The 24092-nt window shown below is 42.6% G+C and overlaps 2 long non-coding RNA genes across 7 annotated transcripts in view; one reads left to right on the forward strand and one right to left on the reverse strand.

Moving 5' to 3' along the window:
* Positions 1-8710, reverse strand: part of LOC140001558 (uncharacterized) — a 56082-nt gene extending 47372 nt beyond the window's left edge. The window contains exons 1-2 of the long non-coding RNA XR_011806883.1: positions 8287-8710; positions 6466-6554 (exon numbers count right to left, since the gene is read on the reverse strand). This is a non-coding gene — a long non-coding RNA (uncharacterized lncRNA). The remainder of the gene's footprint in view (positions 1-6465; positions 6555-8286) is intronic.
* Positions 1-12153, forward strand: part of LOC113842709 (uncharacterized) — a 170031-nt gene extending 157878 nt beyond the window's left edge. For 2 of the 6 annotated variants that reach the window (XR_011806879.1, XR_011806881.1), the window contains one exon: positions 9153-12153. This is a non-coding gene — a long non-coding RNA (uncharacterized lncRNA). The remainder of the gene's footprint in view (positions 1-9152) is intronic. The other 4 variants (XR_011806880.1, XR_011806878.1, XR_011806882.1 and 1 more) reach the window with 4 other exon arrangements.
* The last annotated feature ends 11939 nt before the right edge of the window (positions 12154-24092 follow it).

The raw sequence follows: 24092 nt of genomic DNA on the forward strand, positions 1-24092 counted from the left end.
ACTGGCTGTAACCACTCTGAGAAGATATCCTGGAAGTCTGTGAAATCTAGATATATTTAAGAAAATGTCAAATCCATCTTTGGTGCTCAAAAAAGCAAATCAAATTTTAGCAATTATTACAGAAGGAGCTAAACCAAAACCACTGCCGTGCATTGGTATAAATGTCTCTTATATGCTTGCATCCTGAATGCTGTGTTGTTCAAGTCTGCTCGCTCAAACATGGTATGTGGGAACTAGGGAAAGGTCCAGGCTGTGGAAGAGCTTCTGTATCCAAATTTCTAAATAGGTTGAGAGTATCTGCCTGGAAAATGGAAGAGAGAGTGGGATATGAGAGAAGCATGTAAAATCATGAATGGTTTGGAGAAGGCAAATGGGGAATGATTGTAATTGACTCTCATAACACAAGAACTAGGAGCATTGGATGAAATTATTAGGTGGCCTGTTCAAAACAAACAAAGCAAGGGCTCTTCTTTACACCCTGCTTTGCTGGAGCGTGCCACTAATTGTCACAGGATGCTGCAATGTCAAAAATTGATACTGGTTCAGAAAACAATTACACAAATTCATGGAAGCAAAAATCCATCAAGGGCTATTAAATTTAAAGATACCACATCTGGCTCAGGGAAGTCCCTGAGCCACAGCTTGCTGGAGTTTGGGACAGTGTGCCAGGGAACTATCACTGCATGCTCACCCCCCTCTTCTGCTGTTCCCTAGGCATCATCTGGTTTTTATGCTTGAGACAGGCTGTTGGGCTGGATGGACTTGTCTCAACCAGCCTGGCTGTTCTTATTTTTGGATGCCAGGAAATCAATTTTTCCACATCCAGCCTGTCGGAAATGATTCCCTTTCTCTCCCATACAAGGACTTGGGTAGAATGAATCATGAATTTGTACTCTGTTGATTACTGCATTCACGTATAACAGGGTTTGAAGTCTCAGGTAACACAGACAGTGTCCTGTGCAGTGTGTTAGTGTACCTCTAAAGCAAGGCAGCAGATGTAAACATTTCACTGGCTCCTAGTCTCCCCCACATGCTAATTCAACACCTTATGCTCGGTCTTCAAGGCCTAAATAGACGGGGGTTCACTGAATACCAGAAATCCGCCTCTCAGAAATCTCTTAGACACACTTTGAGGTCCTGCTTTTGTGGGACCAGGGCTAGCGTCAGAATTTTGTGAAAGCCTAAGCAAAAACCCCTATTGACCAGGGAAAAAGTCTTCAGAAGGCAAGGACACAACTGTATGCCCAGTCCACCAGAAGACAGCGGCAGAGATCGGTGCACCCAGGTACAACTGCAGCCCTTTTGTGTGTTCAGCAGCTTTCTGTGGCTCTAAAAACCACAAATGACCAGCCTCTGAGGTTCTTTCCAGCTAAGCCACATGTCCTCTTTTCACTACAAGTGGCTTTGGTGCAGTTTGAGTGCAGCAGCTCACTCCCACCGCTCGAGGAGTCATCATGGCAACCAGACCAGGATGGGATTTTTCACCTGTTAGCAGCACAGCTCCAGAGCCCCCAGATCCTGCACCTCACAGGCCTGCAGAGCTCACAGAGCACCGAGCTGCTTGTGGGATGATCATATTAATTAACTTTCCACAGGAAACTGGGTATGAACTAATGGGTCTCATGTTCTGGTAGCTATAGTGTGTGGCAGCTATGGTTATTCCAGAGTTTTCTGCCTGTCAAGGTGAGATGCGCATGCCACGATTACTGCTGAATTTCAGTAATTTCATTAATACTGCTGTTGATGCTGCATCAGGGGCTGACCACCTTGGCTTGTGACAGTGCCTGTGAAGCTCACAGACCCCTGAGGGCTTTGTGTCCCGCAGCCCTCACCCCCGACTCCCACCTGCGGCCCTCTTGGGCAGTAAGCCCAAGCCCGGGCAATACCCGGTGCCTTCAGCCCCGCTGTTGGACCGGAGCCTGCAGTTATTTTTATTTTTTTGACTGACGGAGCCACGGGCCTCCTCATGCTGAGGCGTCTCCCGGCAACGCCGCCTCCCGCGCCCCGCCGCCCCTAGGGGGAGCCCGGCGGCCGCTGGCCGCTCAATGGCGGGGGGGGACGGGCGCCATTAGCACGGGCAGGGGGCGGTGGGACATGGAGGGTGGGGGGTCTGCGGGGAAAGCTCCGCTTCAGCCTCCTCGGACCAACCCAACCCAAATATCGCTCCTCGCCAGCGGTTTCCAGCACACAGCTTTCACCAGGGGGTTATGCGGTTGTGCTGTGCGTTGAGGAGCTGTTTATTGCTGGGGGGAGAAGTGGGGGTGACACCGGGGAATCTAAGGGACAGTTCAGTTTTATGAGGGGCTGTTGGCTTTGCTTTCGTAGAAAGAGCTTGCAGGCTCAATCGCTACATGTGTTCAGTCAGCTCAGACCCCACCATTGTGGGGTAGGTGGGTAAATAGGATGTGTAAATTTTCAGGTATTAGTAGCTGAAGCACGCACTAGGAGTATTGGTGGTGTTGGAGTTGAATGGGTGCTGCGAGGTGTTTGGGGTAGCTGGATTACTGTATCTGGGCCCATTTTACACCAGGGAAAGCTGAAGTGGGAGACATGGGCCCAGAGTAGCAGCAGGAGCTCCAGTGGAGCTGTGCTGCGAAGGCACTGTCAGATGGGGCTGCCCCATCCTTACCACCAGCGTCCTTGGGGCTTGAGGGTATCGTCATAAGCTGAGGCAACTTCTGTTATGCTCTGGGCAGAACAGAATGAGTGGAGTCGAAAAAAAAGAAAAAAAAAAAAAAGTGATCTGTCTGACCTATCAATTTATGTTTTCTCAGAAGTTACACAGGGACTGAATTCTAGACCCACACGTTGGGATGGGCACTGGCACGTTCAAGGGCATGGAGGTACTATAGAAAGAAGATGGAAGGGATGCAGACACATGCACACGTGCGGAGGGCTGTTTTGCTGTGACACAACTTTCACTCCTCCTGCTTCACTGCTCACAGTCAGTGTTGGGAAAGGGAGTTTTCCCATGCCTGATAGACAGGCATCTCGAAGAGCCTCAAAGGGGCGAAGCACACATACAGAGCTGCTCCAGACTGGCGTTATGAAAACGCAGCTGTCACTGGCAAGCAGGAGCAAAGAAATCCTTTCTCCTGCTATTTAACTTTCTTGCAAGAAACTTTAGTATGTGAATGTTATGAATTCATGCAGCATTTGTGCTGACGTTTTGATCTGGCTGCACAGATTCAGCCCATCCAATGTCACCGCAGCTGTCTTGATCTGGCAGTGCTGTCCGCATTAAGAAGTCTATATTTCTGATCCAAGGGCTGCTACAGGAAAGTGCTCAGGCCGTGGCAGAGCACATAAATCCACCAGGAAGCTGCACCCCTGCAAGGAGACTCCTTCCACTAAACACGGTAGCTTCTTAGGCATGTGCAACTACTATTGAAACAGCAATGTCAACTGGATTAGGTCGACACTGGTGGTTTCTTGGTTCAGCAGACTAGATTATGTAGCCTGGAGAGCAATATTCAGCTGAAGAACAGTATCTTCTACCTGAAAGATGGTATTTTCTTATAGGCTCTAATTTGATTAAGTATACCCTTGTGTTAGCCCCAAGGAGAAGTGATCCTTCCTGCAATACTCCATCCTGTCTGGTGTACCTCTACCTACCTGTCACACAGCTACAGGTCTGGTGACGGTAGAAGAGTATGAACATTCCCTACCTTTGGCCAAGCGTGCTGCTGATGATCACGTCGGAGTGCTTTCAAAACAAACTCCAATCATCAGCAGACAAGTTACAATCAAGGTTTTCTTTCCATGCTCAGCCCCACTGCAGGTTTGAGTAGTGCATCATTAAAATGATTGGATAACAGATTCATCCACAATGCTGAAATTAAACTTGACCTGTCTAATCATATCATAAATAGCAATTGGAGGGTATGTTTTAATTCAGCTGTCAACCACAGATCCCATCTAAAATGTGTTGGCGTTGGGGAAACAGTTATTGGTGAGAAGAGGGAATATTGATAGAAAAGGTGTGCAGAACATAAAGATGCACACGTTTCTTGTTCCTGAATATATTGCATGAGCATTACGGGAAGTTACCAAGAAAAGCATTTATTATTAAGTAAAATTCCAAGCGTTGCACCTGACCTGTCTTTAAGATCACTACATCCTACTTGATGTCAAAAGACTATGGAGTTAACAAAATATTTGAAAACAAAACAAAACAAAACAAAACATTTGCCAAAAAATGTCTGAGAGTTATCATGTACACAGAAGGGGAAATGAATATGTACCTTTGGTGGGTCCTGCTGCGTGGACAGGGTGCCTCATTTCTTATAGGTTCTCTTAGATGTTCTCTTATAGAGAACATCTATACCAACCTACATCACACCCTTGGTGCCTGGTAATTGCCTGCTGCTCTCAATCTCCTCACTAAACAAGAGGTAGGGTAAAGCAGTTTATTCCCTCTTGCAATCTTCCTAAGGGCTAGCTGTGTGTAAACTGGCATTTACTGTACAGTATGTGGCCCTCATTTACTCCCTTTTATGTTGTTTTCCCACCCACACCCTGGAATGTTAAACTGCTTACCCAATGCTACACTTGTTTAGGAAACTACCCAGGGAAATACGTTCCCGTTTATTTGTAATCTAGGAGGACAAAGACAAGTGCTTCAGATGGGACTTTTGCAGTTAGTTTGGCATAAATTTGCAGAAGGTTAACTAGCTGGGTCTGCCCCTGTCGGTGTTTGCCAACAGTAGCAACATGAGCTGAGGGAGAGCCCCCCCTCTCTGTATATAGAATAAGGTATAGCCGTCCCCTCTCATGTACCACTCACAAATTGTGAGTATTATAAAAAGGCGTACAGTCCTGCACAGATCTTTAGGATAGAAAAATACATGCGAAAATACAATAATTTAATAAAGTGTTAGAACAAATAGACTAAAAAACCTATACAGCACGCAGCAGTGCAATAGATAATGAAAGAAACTTCTAGGCTTCTTTTAAAATGTGCAGGTTCTCTGGCACAATGTGGGGCAGAGCTGATCCATCCTGGTGGTTTGGGAGGCAGCTCACTAGAGGTCCATCACAAAATTGTGCCACTCATCTTATTGTTGAAGTCTTTGCCCAATAGTTTAGGTGTCAGAAAGAGTGAAAAAGCAAGTGAGATTTCAACATATTGTGGTGGTTTTCAGGGGATTCTTTTAATGTAAGACACGCAAAAAGGGCTTGGTAGGATGAAACAGAGATGGGAGACTGTGTCCCAGTTTTATGATGTACATTATCTCACAAATTCCTGTGAGTTAGAATCAGTGAATAATGCATAATAAATGCATGATTTAACATGATATGTTATTCGAGAAGGAAGCTTTAAGAATATAATTATTATTCTAGGTAGCACCATAAAACCAAACAAACAAATGAAAAAACACCCCCAAAAATATGGTGGACCATGGAAGATCAGCAACATGCTACTGAAAGTCTTTGTTATCTTTATAGGTGGGGAAGGTTCAGAATTTGTTTCTCTTGAAGTAGTTAAAAACAAGGAAAATCTATTTCTGACATATTCTGAAAAAGAAAATTAAAAACCTTGAAAGTATGGTTCAAAGCTGAGAAAGATTTAATTTTTTTTGAATTCCAATGTTCTTTTAAAAAATATTAAGTGTAATTTCTATTCAAGGATTACTAGCAGTGACAGATAATGATATCCATTTAGAATAACTGTCTTTTAGTTCAGTGTCTTCCATTTACGTTGTAATGCTCAGACTGTCAATATTATTTCATTACAACATAAATAGGAGACATGAGTATTATAGTTGTTTTGGTACTAGATAGCAGGAGTCTTCATAGATATGACAGTAAAATTAAACCATTTTACAACTGTCATACTATATAGGTAGTAGTAGTGCACACACCATGTACTATAGCTATGAACATGTGAAGACATCATGTAAAAAGGTTTGTGTAAAACTTAGCCATTAAAATAATATTTTAAATTAGCCTTTAAAATAACATTCGCATTTTAAAGTGTGTCTAATAGTTGCATTTAGGAATAGCTTAGTCATAAGAAGTTTTGTGGAAAAAATATTTTTTTTTCCTAGCACTTTATCAGCAACAATTTTTGATAAAAAGTGAACCCACCAGTTCTATCTCTGTGTGTGTTTTGAAAGGAACGGGCAGTTTACCTGATTTTACAGGCTTCCTCCCCAAGCAGCCCCAGCTGAATTGTGTATGAAAGGTTGCTGTCTCTGGTTACTGCCTTACAGACCATGAGGGGTGCTCTGGTTGTCTCAGCAGAGAGGCTTCCCCTACAACTTGTAGGTTTGCCTATGGAAAAAAGCTGAGGAAAATGCATGCACCCAGCACAGATTTTAGGCTTCTCCTGGGCATCAGTCAGGTGTCAGTGAGCCCTAGGAAGGAATAAATGGGTTGCCATAACTCTTTTTGTCCAGGTCCTAACACGGTTTTACAAAACCAAAAATCAGACCCTATCTGTGCCCACTATTTGTGTTTCACCTGTAAGACCACAGCACTATTTAAACCTCTCTGGGTGCCGGACCATTGCTGGTAGCTGCTCTTAATCACTTGTCTTCGGTTATTTCACACTGAAAAAAAAAAAAAAAAGCTTAAAATGATGACTTCTATAAAGACAGTGTATCTAGTATTTAAATTAGTGGTTTTATTTATTTATTTATTTGTTTGTTTGTTTATTTTTAATTTCTAAAGGAAGTGCAAATCGTTGTGTGGCCAAATTACACCTACAGGCTGACAGTGGGCTTGTCTGTTGTGGTTACCTTTAACAGACCTCCCTTAGAAGTAAGCCACGGAGCAATAATCTGCAAAATGAGGTAAAAAACAACACCTCACCCTAATGAGACCTTACTGGAGACACAGGATACTCAGGGGTGCCCATCTTAAGCAAAACTAGATTGCTGGCAAGTTACATTCAGCACAGAAATATTACTTGTCCCATGAATTATTTAGAGTACATACTGTCTTTTCAGTATAGATATGCACAGATCTGAACTAAACAGAGCTTCAGTCACTAGGGCTTGAAAGTAACACAATGATGCAAATGTTAAGCAGTAATCATAAGGCTCTAACTACAAGTGGCTTCCCATTTGCTAGATGCTGGTATTCAAACCTTCTGTTCCCAGTGAACACACTGGGCACAATGCGACAGTGCCTCACAACACAGAGCGAAAGGTGAGCTGAGATTTGCTAGGTATGTAATGAAACAGGGAAGTGGATGAATTTCAAGTGCAACCAATAAAAACAAGCTGCTTGTGTAAGTATTTTGAATATATTCAGTGCTAACAAGATGAGAAATGGCATAAATCAAAAGTTAGCCATTGCAGAACAAAACCTGCTGCGGACAGAGGAACTGTGACTGTATAGGCAAAATTGAATTCAGTTCCAGGAAAAATGTGCACCAAACATAGCTGTCTTGACAACCCCATTCAAAGAGCTACTCAAGATGGGAGCTTTATGGAGCTGTGAATAAAAAGCCTTCTGAAACCATAAAAGCATCACTCTGAATCTAAGGTGAAAAAGCTCTAAATTACTGCGACATGTCACAACCTGTCAATTTATTAGCAGATGCTTCTAAATCAGGATTGGGAACAAAATATTAAAACCTTCAAAAGTGGCATAATGGAATGGTTCTGAAAAGGGAGATAAAATGTACACCAGAGGGCTGGGGTTTCTAGGACTTTCGCTAATGAACTTCAGAAGGATGCAGACAATAAATCAGATCACAAGCAGCTGATGCCAATTTTTAAAAACAGCACTTGATGTTAGGCATATGGGACTAGGAAAACTTTTGCAGTGACTTTCTGTGGAAACATTTTAGTCAGGAATAGCAAAGCAAAAGAATGGGGAGCTGCTTCTGCTCTACCTTCCTTTTGTTCAGAAATTGCAGAATGCCGTCATTAAATCAGAATTTTCCTTTCCCACAGGGGTATGTTAATATTTTACTTCCAAGGCCATGCCTGATGGCAACAGGCAGCCTTTGTGGTAAGGTATGGGGTCACAGCAGGCAGGAGGGTACTGCAAGCTGCCTGGGAGCAGTGCTGCAGGCTGGAGCCTTGCCGTGGGGCTGCTGCATGAGCCCAGGGCCATGGAGCTCTTTGGAAAGGTGTGGAAAAAGAGCTGGCTGCACACACAGTGCCTGGGTAAGCAAGGGTGGGTTGCAGAGGCTGTGCCAGTCTCTCACATGGGCAGTGGTCACAGCTAGAGGGAGGGGATGGAGGGAGTGATTGCCCTAAATGCTGCATCTGTCCTCAGGTGATGTGAGAATGTGGCTAAAAGGGTACCGTGGGGCTGCAGGCTACTTACTTCTCCTGCTGACACTCTTCCACTTTGCTGACATGCTTTGGTCCGTGCTGCACCCATGTGTGTCCCCTCTCCGGCAAATGCCCTAAGCCCTTCACTAAAGAGTTATTCTCATGCTCTCTGACTCAGTGGATATTCAAGCATTGCAAGCAAAGTGGAACAGATCCAAAAGGAGAGACTGAGGCAAAATGACCTCATAAGGCAATCTTCTTGCATTTAGGGCACACTGAGGCTGTGGTTCAGTGATACAGTGCTCCTCCTATAGGATCAAATGCAGCCTGGATGGATTTGTATTCCAACTGCTGACACTGGTTTTGTGCTGGTTCCAAAAATGTTGATGGGCTATCTTCAACACCCAGCTTTATGCTGACAGAAACTGCTTGTTGTCTTGCAGCCAGCAAAAGGCCAGTGCAAGGGTAAAAGCAGCATAAAGACCAGCCACAAGGCAGGTTCAAGAGAAACAAACTTGTTTGCTCCCTTCTGACCTGGATCAGATTGGTGCTTGTGGTACATGTACAGATTTGTACAAATTTGTGGTTGATCGGTGAATGCAGGTGGGGGAGACGCATTCTCAAATCTTTGCTCTAGGAGTGACTGAGACAGGGAACAATTGCTGTAGACTGGATCGTTGAAGATACTTGCCCAGAGGGGTAGATCTTTTCTTTCTGACCCTGATCAAGTGACTATCAGTTTATTGAAAAATTGAAGAAATTACAACACACAGTCCTGAGAATATCTATTCCCTCTTCTGTGGGGAATCTTACTAAAGCTTGTTGAACTATTTCCTTGAAAAACAATTTTAACAGGAAAATGATTTTATCCCCCAAATCCCTTTCTGTCTTGTTCAAAATGCTTGTGTTTTTCTACAGAAATAGAAGAAAATTGGATATCCCAGACTCCGTCTTCTGCTGAGGACTCAGCTGAATCAAGCACTTTAGTTTGCATACTTCGTGCCCCTGACTGGATGTTCCATGCCAAGAGCTGCTTACTGTCTCCAGTGCTTGGAGAAAGCTCGCCCCCTTTCTCAAAGACTAAACCAAATATATTCTGTTCACTGTATGCTAATTAAGAAATAATGGACGCAGCAAAAGGGCATTTCCTGGGGATTAATGACTGGCTGGGTGAGTGGATGGCCTGAGACTTTTAATTAGAAGTGCAAGCTTCCTCTGTTCTGTCACAGGAACTTCCATTTAAATTAGGTTCTATTGAATTCAGAGGTTTTTCATGGCACTGAGTTCACCAGTGCTGACAGGTCCGTGCCCCCCCAGTTTAATGGGTGGCAAAGCACACTAGAAAGATAGCTTTCAACTGTCTCATGGCTGTGAGAGTATTGCTTCTACGAGTGTGTCCAAAGATGCCCATTTGTTCTGCTGGGGCCTTCAAAAATTTTTCACTGGTTCACCTGTGGTAGTGAAAGAGTTGTTTTCAAAGTTGTGGATGTGGGAGGTCATGTCAGAGGATCCTGTCCATTGGGAGTCTATGCTGAACCCCTTCACAGCCCATCACCTATGTAGAGATGGGGAAGGGGGGGGGGAGCGGGTAGGAGGTGGATTTGTGGAAGGAATGAGAAAAAGAAAGTATATGGAAACCAGGGATGTGTCTTGCCAAACAAAAATAGGAGAAGCTTCTTTATGTGCTGAGTGGGCCATGGCAATGGCAATGGCATAAACCTAAGATAAGTAAAACTCCTTGAGTTTGGTTCCTTAAAAGCAAAAGAAAAGCAAAAGAAAACACAACTGTTATGCGTTTTTGCTGTTGAAAATCCAAGATCTTTGCCTTGCCTGAGCAGAGGTTATGCTATATGCGACCTTTGTTCCAATCAAAGAGTAAAGCCCCAAGGCTTTAAAGAGCTGCTGCCAAAGGCAGCATCTGTGTAGCTCGGTCAGGTCTGGGCAGGAGACCTGTTGGTCACAGCAGACCTGAGCTGGACCCAAGGCAGAACTCTGGAGTTACCTCTGTTGGGTGTGGAAGTGCCCAAACATCTCCAACACATGCCTGCCTGTCATTGCTGAGCTGGGACGTTATTTTCATCTTCAGCTCTTCCAGAGCATGTGCTCTATCTCCCTTTAGTACTCATTAGCAAAACAAAAGCAGGATCAGGCCCTAAATTTATGGAAATTAAATGCTGTCAAATCTGTTTAACTCCTCTAGGACTTTTTCACAACTTTATTATAGTTGCATCAGAGGCTGATTTGTTAGGAAATAGTAACATATTTTCTGCTCCCCCTCTCATAGCACTACTGTACAGAAACTGCTCTGACAGGGAACAAAAATCTCAGGCTGAATCAAGAAAACAAGTCATCGTGCATTTAGACTGCTAAAATACATTATTGGAAATAAATTCAGTGTTATGCTGAAAGTCAGCAATGAAATCTCATTGAAGATGGTGGGTGAGAAAGCCTCCCTTCCCTAAGGAAAAGCCTAAAAATTGCCTTTTTTATGGAACATGCTCACTGAAACCCCAGGAGCCACACATACCTACCACACCGCACACGCCTGGCAGCTCTGAGAGGTGGGGGCTGAGGCATTTCTCCAGGATCTGGCTCTAGGGACAAGGTGGCATATGATGAAACTGAGCAGTTCAGAAAGCGACAGCAGAAACATCAGAGAAGCAGACAGAAGAAGTTGCAAGGACACACCAGAGCCAGCGAGGAAAATCCTTGTGGCCTGACCCTGAGAAAAAGCTAAAAGTGAGCAAGCTTGGGTTCTGGCTCAAAAGAAGCTTGGAAGTGTGAAAAGGGAAAGCACCGCCTTTTGTTTTGACTCCTGCTGTGCCCAGAGTAACAGGACATTGTGTACATTCTTGCTAAATAAACAGAAGCATATTAACAAACACAATTCACTCTCATCCGTTTGGTCTCCAAAAAGAAGCAACCTGTAGGGACCCCGAATATTGGAATATTGGCTAACCACCCGGTCAAAGAGGGTGATGTTAATAAAGGGAACTTTCTCCTCGGATCCGACCTTGCCTATTCCTGCTTCTAGTAAAAGATTTTAGTCCTGGTCTGTGATGATATTGTCATTAGCATTGTCATAGCAACTGATAAACAAGGAGAAAGTGATGTGCAACAACTTTTTTTTTTTCCTTTTTCCTTTTTTTTTTTTTTTTTTTTTTTTTTTTGTTAAACAGGCAGTCCAAATGTCTTACTAACAAGTAATTTGGTGACAGAATTCAGCAAAGCGCTCGCACAGTAAACGGGCTTATCTTTAAACATAATGCTCTTTTCCATTTTAACTGAGCATAAAATTGTATCTGTAAAGGATCGGCGAACAGGCAGGGCTTCATGCCTCTTGAGCAGATCCATGTGACATATGGTCTTTCAAAGCAAGTTTTATCGGCTGTGCACAGTAGCAGCAGATCTGAGCTAATGTTCCTGTGAAAACAAGTGAGGGTTTATCCAAAACTGAAGAAGGGGCGGAGAAATGCACCTTTGCCCTGCCGTATAGATGTAAAAAAATTAAAAAAAATACAAAAAAAATAAAGTATCTTACGTCAAACTTATGACATACCTCTATAAATATAGCTGCTACTGGTAGTGACTAACTCCAGCACACACGCAGAGCAAGGATGAAGGTGACTCAGTGCCCTGTTCAGTTCCCTGCCCACCAGTGATGCCCCAGACATACTTTGGCTGTAGGTCACCCTGAAGCCCTGCATGGATTAGGGTGGCTAATGGGGCCAGGGGGCATCACTGCCCAGAGGGGCTTGCCCCCAGCCTGTTCCCAACACAGTTGCTGTAACAAGCACAGCGCACCTGTTGCTTCTTTCTAGATGGGTTGCACAAAGTGCTGAAGAGCACCTGGCCTTCCTGCTCCCAAACAGCCTGCTTCATGCTGGGAAAATGGCCGAGGACTCTTTACTTAGCAGCAGTGAAAGGCAGGATGAGCCCCGTACACAAATACACACATCTTGTGTCCATTTTAGCACAGAGATCAGGCCGAATAATGGCCTGAAATTATTTTCAAGCTCACTGTAACCTCAGCTGGGGACTCCTGCCACTGACTAGTACTAGAAATAAGCCGCATAAATGAATTGGTGCTGGTATTGCAAATAGAAGAATAAGGCAAGAATTAATGGATTGTAGAACAGTTCTGCTTCGAAAGGATTTTGCTATAGTGATTGTACACATACAGAACAGAAATAAACAAACATATGCTCATATGGTTATATTCCTGCATACACTTACACACACACACATTTATATTTATATTTACATTTAGGTATGCATATGTATAAATGCATTAAATAACAGGTAACATAGCAGGGAAAGCTAAATTGTAAAGGAACAAAGTTGGAAAAAAATTACATGTGGCTCCAGTTCTCCACAGAAGGCACGTGTTCAGAAAAGCTTTCAGTGTGCTTGAATGGCACTAAGATGCTTTTTTTAGTTATGAGTGATTTTTCTTTCATTCTTTCAACAGTTTAATATTTTGTAGGTTGAGTTCCTCAAGGTCTTCTCATCAGCAAGAATGAAATCCCTCCATTTTGAAGTCTTTCATGGGCACTTATCTCTCCCCTGCTGTCTGTGCCTTCCTCCTATCCCCAAGCATAAGTGCCAATTTTACCTCAAATTCTTTATGAAGTTCAGTGAGATTTTTGTTCTAGGTGGAGCTGAGATTTATGTAAAGCATTTGTGCAAGGTTTTTTTTTGGAATTGACATGAGGCTGAACATGAAGGACAGAGCCAGAACCCATCTATTTACTATTAGCAGCAGATTGAAATGAACTTGCAGACAAATTGAACAGTTGCACCAACATTTCAGTTTTAGACAACTGTGATTCCACCGGGGTAATATGGAGAAAGATACCAGTCTAGGGAAACATCTGGGTCAGAACAGAGGCATTAACAGTGCAGCCTGTGGATTGTCCCAAATCCTAAAATTGTAAGGGAATTTGCAGGTGAGATACATATTTGTTTTGTGGTGTGCCACTTCACTTAGGAATAGCATCTGCCTGTATTAAAACTACACAATGGAGAGTAGGAAATGAATCTTTTGGAATCTATACAGATACAGAAGAAGCAGGCAGATGCCAAGAAGAAAAGCACACAGGTAGTGATGGGCAGCTGCCCTGAGGAACTGGGAAGAAACTGCATCTCCTCAAAGCGTCTTTTCATCTCTGACTTTCTTTTGGGACAGGGGAACCAAGCAGAGTCACTAACTCCAGGATGGTAAAAACAGCCATGAACAAATAATTAATAAGTTTTTAATAAACAAATATTAACTGCATGCTAACATAAAACACTGTGGTATAAATATAGCACACAAAATACTCTGCAACAAAGAAAGAAGTGCAAGGTGCTGCACCTGGATCGGGGCAATCCCAGACATGAGCACAGAGTGGGAGAAGAACTCACTGAGAGCAGCCCAGCAGAGAAGGACCTGGGGGTTCTGGTGGACAAAAAGCTTCACACAAGTCAGCAGTGTGCACTTGAAGCCCAGAAGACCAACTGCATACTGGGCTGCATCAACTGAGGGGTGGCCAGCAGGGGAGGGAAGTGGTTGTGCCCCTCTGCTCTGCTCTTGTGAGGCCCCACTTGGAGTGCTGCATCCAGGTCTGGGGCCCCCAGCACAAGAAGGATGTGGGGCTGTTAGAGAGGGTCCAGAGGAGGGCCAAAAAGTTAATCAGAGGGCTGGAGCACCTCTCCTGTGAAGAAAGGCTGAGAGATCTGGGGCTGTTCAGCCTGCAGAAGAGAAGGCTCTGGGACGACATCACTGCAGCTTTTCATTACTTAGGAGGGGCTTAAAAAAAGATGGAGAATGACTTTTTACATAGGCAGATAGTGATAGAAAAAGGGGAATGGTTTTAAACCAAAAGAGGGCAGATTTAAATTATCGGTTAGAAGTAAATTCTTCACTCAGAGGGTGGTGAGGCCCTGGCACAGGCTGCCCAGAGCAGCTGTGGATGCCCCATCCCTGGAGGTGTTCAAGGCCAGGCTGGATGGGGCCTTGGGCAGCCTGGTCTGGTGGGTGGCATCCCTGCCCATGGCAGGGAGCTGGAACATAGATGGTCTTTAAGGTTCCTTCCAACCTGAACCATTCTATGATTCTATGAAGAAAGGTTTTGTGCTGACTCAGCAGAAGTAGGTAACAAATGCAGCTTTAAAAGTAGCTCTTTCTCAATAAAGGGTAATCGGTTCTTGCCATATCTCATTGTGTGAGATATACCAAAGACTTTATTCATTAGAGAGCACTCTGCAAAGTTGAAGTAAGAAACAGGAAAAATAAGGATGTCAATAGGGTTGTAAATTCAGCTTGTATGTCAAGGAAATGACAATAAACTGGCTCACTTTCTGAAAAAATCACTGGTAATATATGCCATTCCTAGAATAAAAGTAACAGACATTCAGTATATCAATAGCTACAAGGAATAGAGGAGGATGTCACTGTCACAGAATCACAGAACTGTTGAGGTGGAAAGGGACCTCTGGAGACCGTCAGGTCCAAAAACAAGGGTGACCCAAGCAGGTTGCTCAGGGCTGTGTTTATTCAGATTTTGAGCATCTCCAAGGATGGGGACCTCACACCCTCTCTGGGCAACTTGTTCCAGTGTTCTACCACCCTTGCAGTAAAATATTATTTTTGTTATATTTAAGAGGAATTTCCTGTATTTCAATTTGTTCCCGTTACCTTCTGTCCTTTCAGTGGGCACCACTGAGAAGAGTCTGGCTCCAGGTTTCATACTGTCCACCATCAGGTGTTTATACACACTGAAAAAAAAATAATCCTCCAGAGCCTTCTCTTCTCCAAGCCATACAGTCCCAGCTTTCTCAGCCTCTCCTTGTAGGTGAGATGCTCCAGGCCTTTAATCATCCTTCTGGCCCCTCACTGGACCTACACCAGTATGTCCACATCTCTGTTGTACTGAAGAGCCCAGGGGTGGGCCCAGCACTCCAGGTGTGTTTCACTGGGATTGAGCAGAGGGGAAGGATCCCTCCCATGCCCTGCTAGGAGGGATCCCTCCATGCCTCGTGCAGCCCAGGAGGCTGTTGACCTTCTTTTCCACAAGGGTACATTGCTCCTGGAAAACTTGTCATTCATTGGGAACTCCAGGGCATTTCCTACAGTGCTTCTGTCCATCCAGCCAGACCCAGCCTGCCTTGATGCATGGGATTGTTCCTCCCTTGGGGCAAGACTTGACATTTCCCTTTATTTAATTTCATGAGACTCCTGTTGGCCTAGTTCTCCAGTGTGTCAAGGTCCCTTTGACTGGAGGCACAAGCATCTGGTCTGGCAACCACTTTTCCCAGTTTTATGGCATCTGCAAATTTGCAGAGGATTCACTCTGATGCACTGCCCATGTCATTAATGAAGGTGTTTAAAAGTACTGGCACCGGTATCTTCCCTTGAGGTTCACAACTAGTGACTGGCCTCCAGCTGGGCTTCGTGCCACTGATTACAACCCTTTGAGCCTGGAAGTTCAGCCATTTTACAGTACATCTCACTGGCCATCCATTTAGTCTGTAATTCATCAATTTGTTGGATGTTATCTGAGTGATGATATGGGAGACCGCAGAGGAAATCTTGCCAAAGGTAAATCACATCCACTGCTCTTCCCTCATACACCAAGCCTATCACCTCATTGCTGAAGTCTAACAGATTGGTCAAGCATGAGACAACTTCAGTTTACATCTTACTGGCTAGATTGTAGAGAGCTGAATAACTTGTGCCACTCTAGTGGCTCTGCTTGACATGGGCCTGAATGCCAGAATCTAGACTACTGTTCCTTCTACCTTTCCAATCTTTTCTGGAGCTGAATATCAACTTCCCGAGTCTCAATTAGACAGGGAGGGGTAGAAGCATCCACTCTATTGTCTACTTCTTGTTATCTTTGCAGTAGCTGTCAGTTTTAGTTTGTTCATCGATCACTCAGTGGAGCAAGAGCAAGCAGATGAAGGACCATTCACCCCTTGATGTTGTTAACAAGCCTGTCAGACTTTGACAATTTGAATGAGAGAGATTTCATAAAATTATGAGTGAAATTTTAAATGTTTCATTGAGCCATACCAGAAAACCCTTTGCTGTCAAATGAGCACTTGTGGTAACATCTTTTATTTTTATTTTTCTGCTTGACTCAGCACTCTCCTTACATCAGATCAATCAGGTATCAGGTTTTTGGAAACATCTCTTTTATTGTGGGCATGCTCAGCAACATTAACACAAGCATTATCAGTCAATTTACCTGCTGACATTACTCTGGCATGGCATATCAGTACTGTCATTTGTGTGCACACAGCAAAATAGCAAGGTAGTTGTAATAAAAGCTCTTCAGAGTGGACTAAGCTTCTGTGTTTCTGTATCACTATCACAACAATTCAAGCTAACAGTGTTTTATAACCAATTCAATATATAATTTCTTCTCTGTGACTGAGTGGTTCACATGGATTTTAGGTGATGCTTTAATTCCGAAACAACAAATACCCTTGGGTGTGTGTCTTCATAATGGCTTTTTACTACAGCTATACTGTGACATCCCACAAACTTTTTCAAAGGGTATCTCTTCAGCCCTTGACCAAGACCAGAGACCTGTGCAGTGAACAATGCCATTGGGGCTCTTAGGAAGAGCTGTGGCACAGTCCCGCTGCTTGTAACTGTGTCTCAGTAGCTTACACTTTATACCTGCCATGCTTGGCAAAGTCCATCATCCAAAGCATAGTGCCTCGGGTTTGTCTGCCTTTCACGTGTCCCATCAGCTTTCCAGATTCTGTTTTTCAAGGTACATCAAAGCATGCTAGTTTCTTCCCATACTGTTTTCTGCTGAGGAAAACATAATCTACCTTTGCTCAGTTGACTGAAAATCCATTTTGAATAATAAAATTTTGCTTTTACAGCATATATGTGTGTGGTGCCAGAAGCATCTATTATTTTATATGAATAACAACAATGATAAACTTGATTCAAGCAGAATAAGTATCTGTTTCTGAGCCAGTAGCCCAAACCAGATATAACTGTGCAGTTTATAGCTAACTAGATAATCCATCAGCACATAGGCTTCAGCTCAGCAAAACATTTTGAGTACTAGCTTAACATTAAGTGTATGTCTATATACATAGATTTCAGTGGGACAAGCACATGTGCCTAGAGCTATGTCTGATTAAGTGCATCACTGAAAGAGTGTCATTAGAAAAATAAATAAATTTTAACTGTATGAATTTGTCTAGGGATAAATGTAACAACAGCTCTGCCTCGGCTGGCTCAGTTTCTTTTTTGTGTAGTACAATGTAAGCAAGATCTTATTACGCTGCAATATTGATGGCATACCTTCATGCATATATGATAGCACATTCTCACCATATTACATAGTGTAAAACTGATCTTTTCAACCACCCTTATGTTGTTTTTCCAGTTTTACCCCTCAGACTCTTCTAAAAACAATAAAATTAATCCTGTGTGTTCAAACTACTTAAGAGGAATGTACATGGTGTCCTAATTTCTTATTCTGCTCTTCTCTGCTGCCCTTCATTGTCTGTACTCCTTTCCATGCTCAGGAGTGAGCCTGCTTTCTGTCAGTTTCAGCATATTCCTCTGTCACACAATCTTCTGCTTTGAGCTCTTTTGTTCTAATACTCTTGACATTTAAGCTTGGGCACTTTAAAGGTTCTTTCTCTTTACTTTATTCTATGATTTATTGATTACTTCCAGCTTCTGTTTCCCTAAGCCCATTTCGTTTCATCTTTTCTCACCCTTCCCACTTCTTGTTATTTCATCTCTCGATACAAATAATGCTTCACAATTCTAGTTTTAAAGCAGCCACCACACAAGTTTTTTCTCCCATTGGCTTGGCGTAGCAGTGCTTTTTTTTACACACAGAGGCCCAAAGGCATTGTAAATGATTACAGGGGTCATTGTTGCTGATGAATGTGTCCCAGCCACTCATTTACAAAGAGCCTGCTGAGCTGCATTGTCCTTTGCAAGGAGTCCCCGTAGAAGTCATAAGCACTACTCACAGATCAAGAGACTACTCCGTGTGGGAAAGTGACACTGGGACTCAAGTCAGCATTGTATGGAGAGAAGCCTCCTTCCCAAAGGCTGAGCTCCACTGGCTTGGCAAGCCTGACTTACTCCTAGAATAGCTAGGAGGCAGAATGGGGGTGTTCCCAACACTTTAAGGTCATTGCGCCCACATATTGTGGGGCAAATTCTGCACAAATTGTTACCTGGTGGGTGCTGCACAGCTGGTGGCAGATGTAGCTGCGTGTTTTCATCCACCCTTCCAAGATGTACCATGTTGCAGTAGCTTTGCTCAGCAGGCAGCAGCCAGCTATCAAGGGGGGCTTCCCTTCACTAGGAAGGCCAGTTCTAGTATGAGGAGCAAGGGTGCAGCAGGACCTGTATTAGGTCTGCGGCTCTCAGTCTTGGAGTGAAGCTACCTATAAGCTATCTATCTTGGCCGAGTGTCCACTTCCCTGCAGTGGTGTAGACGTAATACTTATAACCACCTTCACGTCTTCTGAGGACTCAAATGCCACAAATAATTTTGAAAGTAGCAGATGGAGGAGCCTAGAATGTAGAAACACATTGTGTGGCCAAATCCTCTGCAAAGCACTGAATAGCTTTCATCCTCCTTTCTTATTGGGAAGGACTCTTGTCTGTCTCATAAATACCTATGTTCCTGTCCTGGACTGAGTGATACAGCAAGCCCTTTTACTTCCCTTCCATGCCCAAGATGCTACAAGGATTTGCTGCAGTACATTGACTACAGCAAAATACAGTAATCTGGCTAGAGTCAACTGGAACTTTGTATATCAGGCATTAAGGGGTAAATTGTCCCAAAGCAACATCTTGAGCCTGTGAAGTGCAGTGCTGTGTTTGTCTGGGCACCTCTGTCTTCTGTAGGATGTGCCTACTTACATCCCGGGCACAGGCAGTCTGAGAAGCAGATTGCAACCAATACTTGCATATAAAGCATCCTGTAATCAATTAGCTAATGATTTTTCCATCAGTCAGGACAGTCTGCGTATGAAGACATCAGGGATACAGAAAATGATTGAACTCAGCTGAAAATGTACTTCCTGCTTGTGTTCCAATGTAAATAAGGATACTTTACTAGCAAAAAAGAACATTGTTCTTTACATTTTACCATTCCAGTACAGATGAAGAATTAAATTGCCAATAGAATTTTATGAGAAAGGAAACTCTTGTTAGAAACTTTATCTCAGAGTATTGATTTTGCTACTGTGAAGAAAATTGCTCTCTAAAAGTTAATAAATAAGAGTGAGCAAGGAGACTTTTAATTGTCTGATTTAATTTAAAATCATCTAACATATAAAATATCAGTAGGGTTATGTCTTAAAAGAAAGAGGTAACTTGCTGGTCTTCCCACATTCAGTTAGAAGATTTTAAATGGTGAAAAGGTGTCTTAAGCATATGTTAGTTAACGAACACAGTTTCTTATTAGGCCATGAATAAATATGACTAAACCATTGGCCCCTGGTTTCTCTATCAGAATATATGATGCACATACCAGAACGATGTTAGTGCAGTTCATTTTACATACAGCACACCACAGGGGTCTGTTGTCCTAGAGGCTTATGGTAGGTTTTACTTTACATTAAGAACTCAGCCAAAAAATGATTCAGCTTAAGACAGATATTTCTAAATAGTAATAGCTGGAATTTCACTAGCACTAGAAATTTGCAGTTATCTTTCCAGTAAGAGAATGAGTTTTCCCAATAACAAATTTAATATGAAATATCGTTCCTGTTTTTGTATGTATGCACATGCATATTATGCACATTTATTGTGCACATACATATAGTTGCCTTTATTTTAGGCAACAACACATTGAAGTCTTTTGATGAATAAGAAACTGAATAAGCAATTAAATAAATGCTTTGTTTGTTTGTTTGTTTTGTTTTGCTTTGTTTTTCAGCAGTGCAAATAATATTAGTTAATTATGTGGCTAAAAATATTTTGGAGAGAGCATGCATTTGTCCCCTTAGAATCTCTACACAGGACAAAACACATAACAAAAAATAGTCAAGACATATCAAGAGGATGTGTTTGCCTGGTATAAGAGGGATTTTTTCTTCTCGATAGAAGCTGTCAGCTTTCCTTCCAGGTTTCCTGGAGAATTACCCCAAGGCAACTAGGGACATGCTTCCCTTCCTCAGGACTCTCGTATGATCCACAGGACTCCGGTGTTCTGCCAGCTCCAGGGGTGCAACACAAGCGAGGGATTCTGCCTTGGACCCCCGCGTGGCAGAGTGATGCTCTGACATGTGTTTTAATGGTGTTATCCTTAGATGAATTCAACAGAGGCGAGCTCAGGAGCTGTAAATCTTCCCGTGAATGACCTGGTGGTTTGTGTGTGTGTACATGTGTGCCCTTCTTTCCTATTTAATTTTATTTCAGGAGTGGCCACTGTCTTGTGGTGTAGTGGCTTTGTTTTCTAATCTCCTCACGGATGCCTGCCAGCTGCTGGATACTCAGGAGAAGACAGTCTCTTGGGCTCTTTCCCGTAAGCAATGTCCCCAAGTAAGTTCTCACAGGCAGAAAAGAAAATCAAGACAACAAAAGATATCAGTGAAAAGGTTCTTTTAGACTAAAAATTTGGTGGAAATTAAAATAGGGCAAAAGTTCAAAGGAGAACGAACCACTGCCAAACAAGCAAGAATCTTGGCAAAAAAAGGAAGGAAAAGAAACATTGGTTTAAAAGGCAAGTAACCATGGCAAGGCAACAGCTCAATGCTAGAATCTGGTTAAGAAGTAATATCACACAGAGCTGTGATTGTTTATTCAAGGCTAGCCCATGAGAGAACAGTTGTCTCCAATGAGTGTTCTCACAGCTTGGATCCAAAATTATAACTGCATTTTTTTAAAGGCATCCAGCACTTCTTCACAACCCATTTGCTGTTAGACAAAAGAAAAAGAAAGTACAAAGTTTATTCTTAGTGTCCCTTGTGTGTTTAAGGCACAGCTTTACATATGGAAAGGCATTTTGTGTCAGCTGTTGAACCGGTATCATGCTACTCTGCAGCAGTTGCCAATGGAAACAACGGTACCTTTCCCAAGTATCAGAAACTGGAAGCAGTGTATGGTTTAGGGATGTCTTGTTTGTGGGGGTTTTTGGGAGGGTGAAAGAAGAGGTCTTGCACCCATGAGTTGCATTATTGCGGTTGCAATACAAAGCAGATAATAGACTGTGGGAGCTAACAGTTGTGGAATTAAGTTTATGCATGAAATAAAAATAATGGCAGCTTTGATACAAGTAATAATTTACTAAAGATGTTTTGTGGCTATCAGCAAACTCACAACATATGCACACACATACACCTGCTTAAGTTGTGCACCTGTTGTCCTACAAATAAATCAAAAGGGAAAAATGGAAGCTTCCAGTGTTCCGCTATAAATAAAAGATGATTAATACCATTATAGTGACAAACAGGTATTGGCAGCACACAGAAAGAATGGAAGATTGTCATCTCATTTGTGCTTTTGTTCTGACATCTAGATGAGCTTGGAATACATATCCAGTGCTAGAGGGCACAGCTGCAGCCAAACAGATGAGACAAAGAGAGCAGGTCAAATTCATCTCTCACTGCAAGTCAAAAGTAGCTCAACCAAAGCAGGAATTTTCATGGGAAGGAACACAGCCTTTTGTAAAAATTGGGTGATTTCATCGCTTACACTATTTTATTGCTCAGATCATCTTGGGATAAATTAAGACACTGTGGTCTGTACCGAGTCTGTACACAGGGCAGATGGGCAGGTCTCAGCACTTTTGGGAATTACATTGACTTCATAGCTATTCTTTGCAGACTTACAGTTCTCTTTTTGGAATTAGCATGCACGTCCTTAAAAAAAAAAAAAAAAAGATCTTTCAGGGTAAGACCTAAATCACCACATTTGCACTTCATGGAATCATTTACACATGTGCAAAGGGCAGCTTTGAAAGTTGCTGGAGTCTTTGGTCTCTTCAATTCAACAGGGCACATGAAAATCACTGTGTAGACAACTTCAAAGTTCCCTGTTTACCCACAGACTAATTAAAATTTAGGTAATAGAAGGACGATATCTTTGAACTTTCCTACTTCAGAGCTGGCTATACTGGCTGCTAAGGTGATTTAAAATTTTTTTGTTCTTAAAGGAGAGAGATGGATTTTACAGGGTAAAGCTAAACTATTTCCTTTGCTCCTCTCCTTCCTCCCTCTCCTAACAAATGCATGCCCTTGCCCTCCACAGCAGCTAGCTACCTGCTGAATTGCCTTACCTGGAATCAGGCTCTCTAGTAGGCTAAGAATGGCAGTCAGGACAATCAACTTTATGTCAGTGCTGCTCCTTGTTTTACAGGGCAGGTTGCCCAAAGCCCCATCCAGCCTGGTCTTGAACACTTTCAGGAGTGGGGCATCCACAGCTTGGCTGGGCAATATCTTCCAATGCCTCACCACCCTCTGAATGACAAATGTCCTCCTTATATCTAATCTAAATCTATTCTTTTTTGGTTTAAAACTAGTACCCCTTGTTGTGTCACTCCCTTCCCTGATGAAGAGTCTCTCCCCGTACTCTTAGCAGGTCAAGATTCTGCTTTCAGATTCTTTCTGTGTATCTCTGATCTATCATGAAGAACTTTGTGGAGTCTTTCATATTCAGAGCCTGATCCAAAGGGCGCTGAGTTCCTCTCTGTGCAGATGTATCACTGCTATAAACAGGAGCTTGTACAGAAATCAAAAGGCAATCCAAAGCATATGTGAAAGCAGAACTTGGCCCACTGTTAGTGCATCTCTGAAGTCTGCTAAACAAAAAATTATATTACACTTTCATGTTATTGTCTTTTCCTTGGCTGTCAGCGAGAAACTTCAGATTCTGCAGTATGAAGTGGGGACATATTGTCACTCTTCCTTGACAACTTTCCCCTTCTCCACCAGTGTCAGGAAATTACAATACAAATGACTCATGTTATGTGAGCAAATATTACCTTAGTTTGAATTATTTTATTTTTCTTGCAACCACCTTTGAATGTTACTATAGTAATATTTCTGTTTTTCCTTGTCAAGGAACTGTGGCAGACAATTTCATAAACCTTTTAAGCAGCTACAGCACAAAGAAAATGCTGCATTTATTTTACTCTTCTCTTATGTTTGCCTGTAAATATAAAGCATATTTTTAATGGCTATCATATACCTACATCATAAGAAAAGAAATTGAACATGCCAGACACGGGTTAAAAATGGAAAAAATACTGGAATTAAGGTTGGTGTTATTATTATCTCCCTTGCTCAACCTTTTTTCCAAATCTCCACCTCATCCCATTCACTCTTTCTTCTGCACATGGTCAGATGGAGAACTGGGAATTGAGAAAAAGATAATTCCTTAGCTTTGTGCTCAAGCCACAATGATGCACTATCCTTCAGCAACTTCAAGGAAGGACTGTATTGTACTGCTGGCTAAAACATGCCAAGTCACTTGATAGCAAGACCATGTACTTTGGTCTCAGGCATTAGAGGATGAAGTGCCCTCACTGGAAAAGCATGAAAGTCGGACTCCTCAGACATTTCAATGGCTAAACTTCAGCATCTTCTCCAATTATGAACGTACAATGATTTTCATTTTAAATATACGTAATTTGCCACATGTGGGTAAATGTCCACTAAAATGGCAGACAAGCCACATAGTAATATCAGTAACATCCTGGAAGCAGATATTAATTTCTAGGCATCACAGTGTTAAAGTGTAATAATGAAGGTTCTACGATTTCTTTCTTCTTCCTTCCTTCCTTTTTTTTTTTTTTTTTTTTTTTTAATATTTTTTTATGTGTGTGATTTCAACCGCAAATAAAAAGAAAAAGTTAAATATTGTAGTCAAATTTC

The sequence above is a fragment of the Anas platyrhynchos genome, chromosome 2 (genome assembly GCF_047663525.1).
Source record: "Anas platyrhynchos isolate ZD024472 breed Pekin duck chromosome 2, IASCAAS_PekinDuck_T2T, whole genome shotgun sequence".
NCBI classification, from domain to species: domain Eukaryota; kingdom Metazoa; phylum Chordata; class Aves; order Anseriformes; family Anatidae; genus Anas; species Anas platyrhynchos.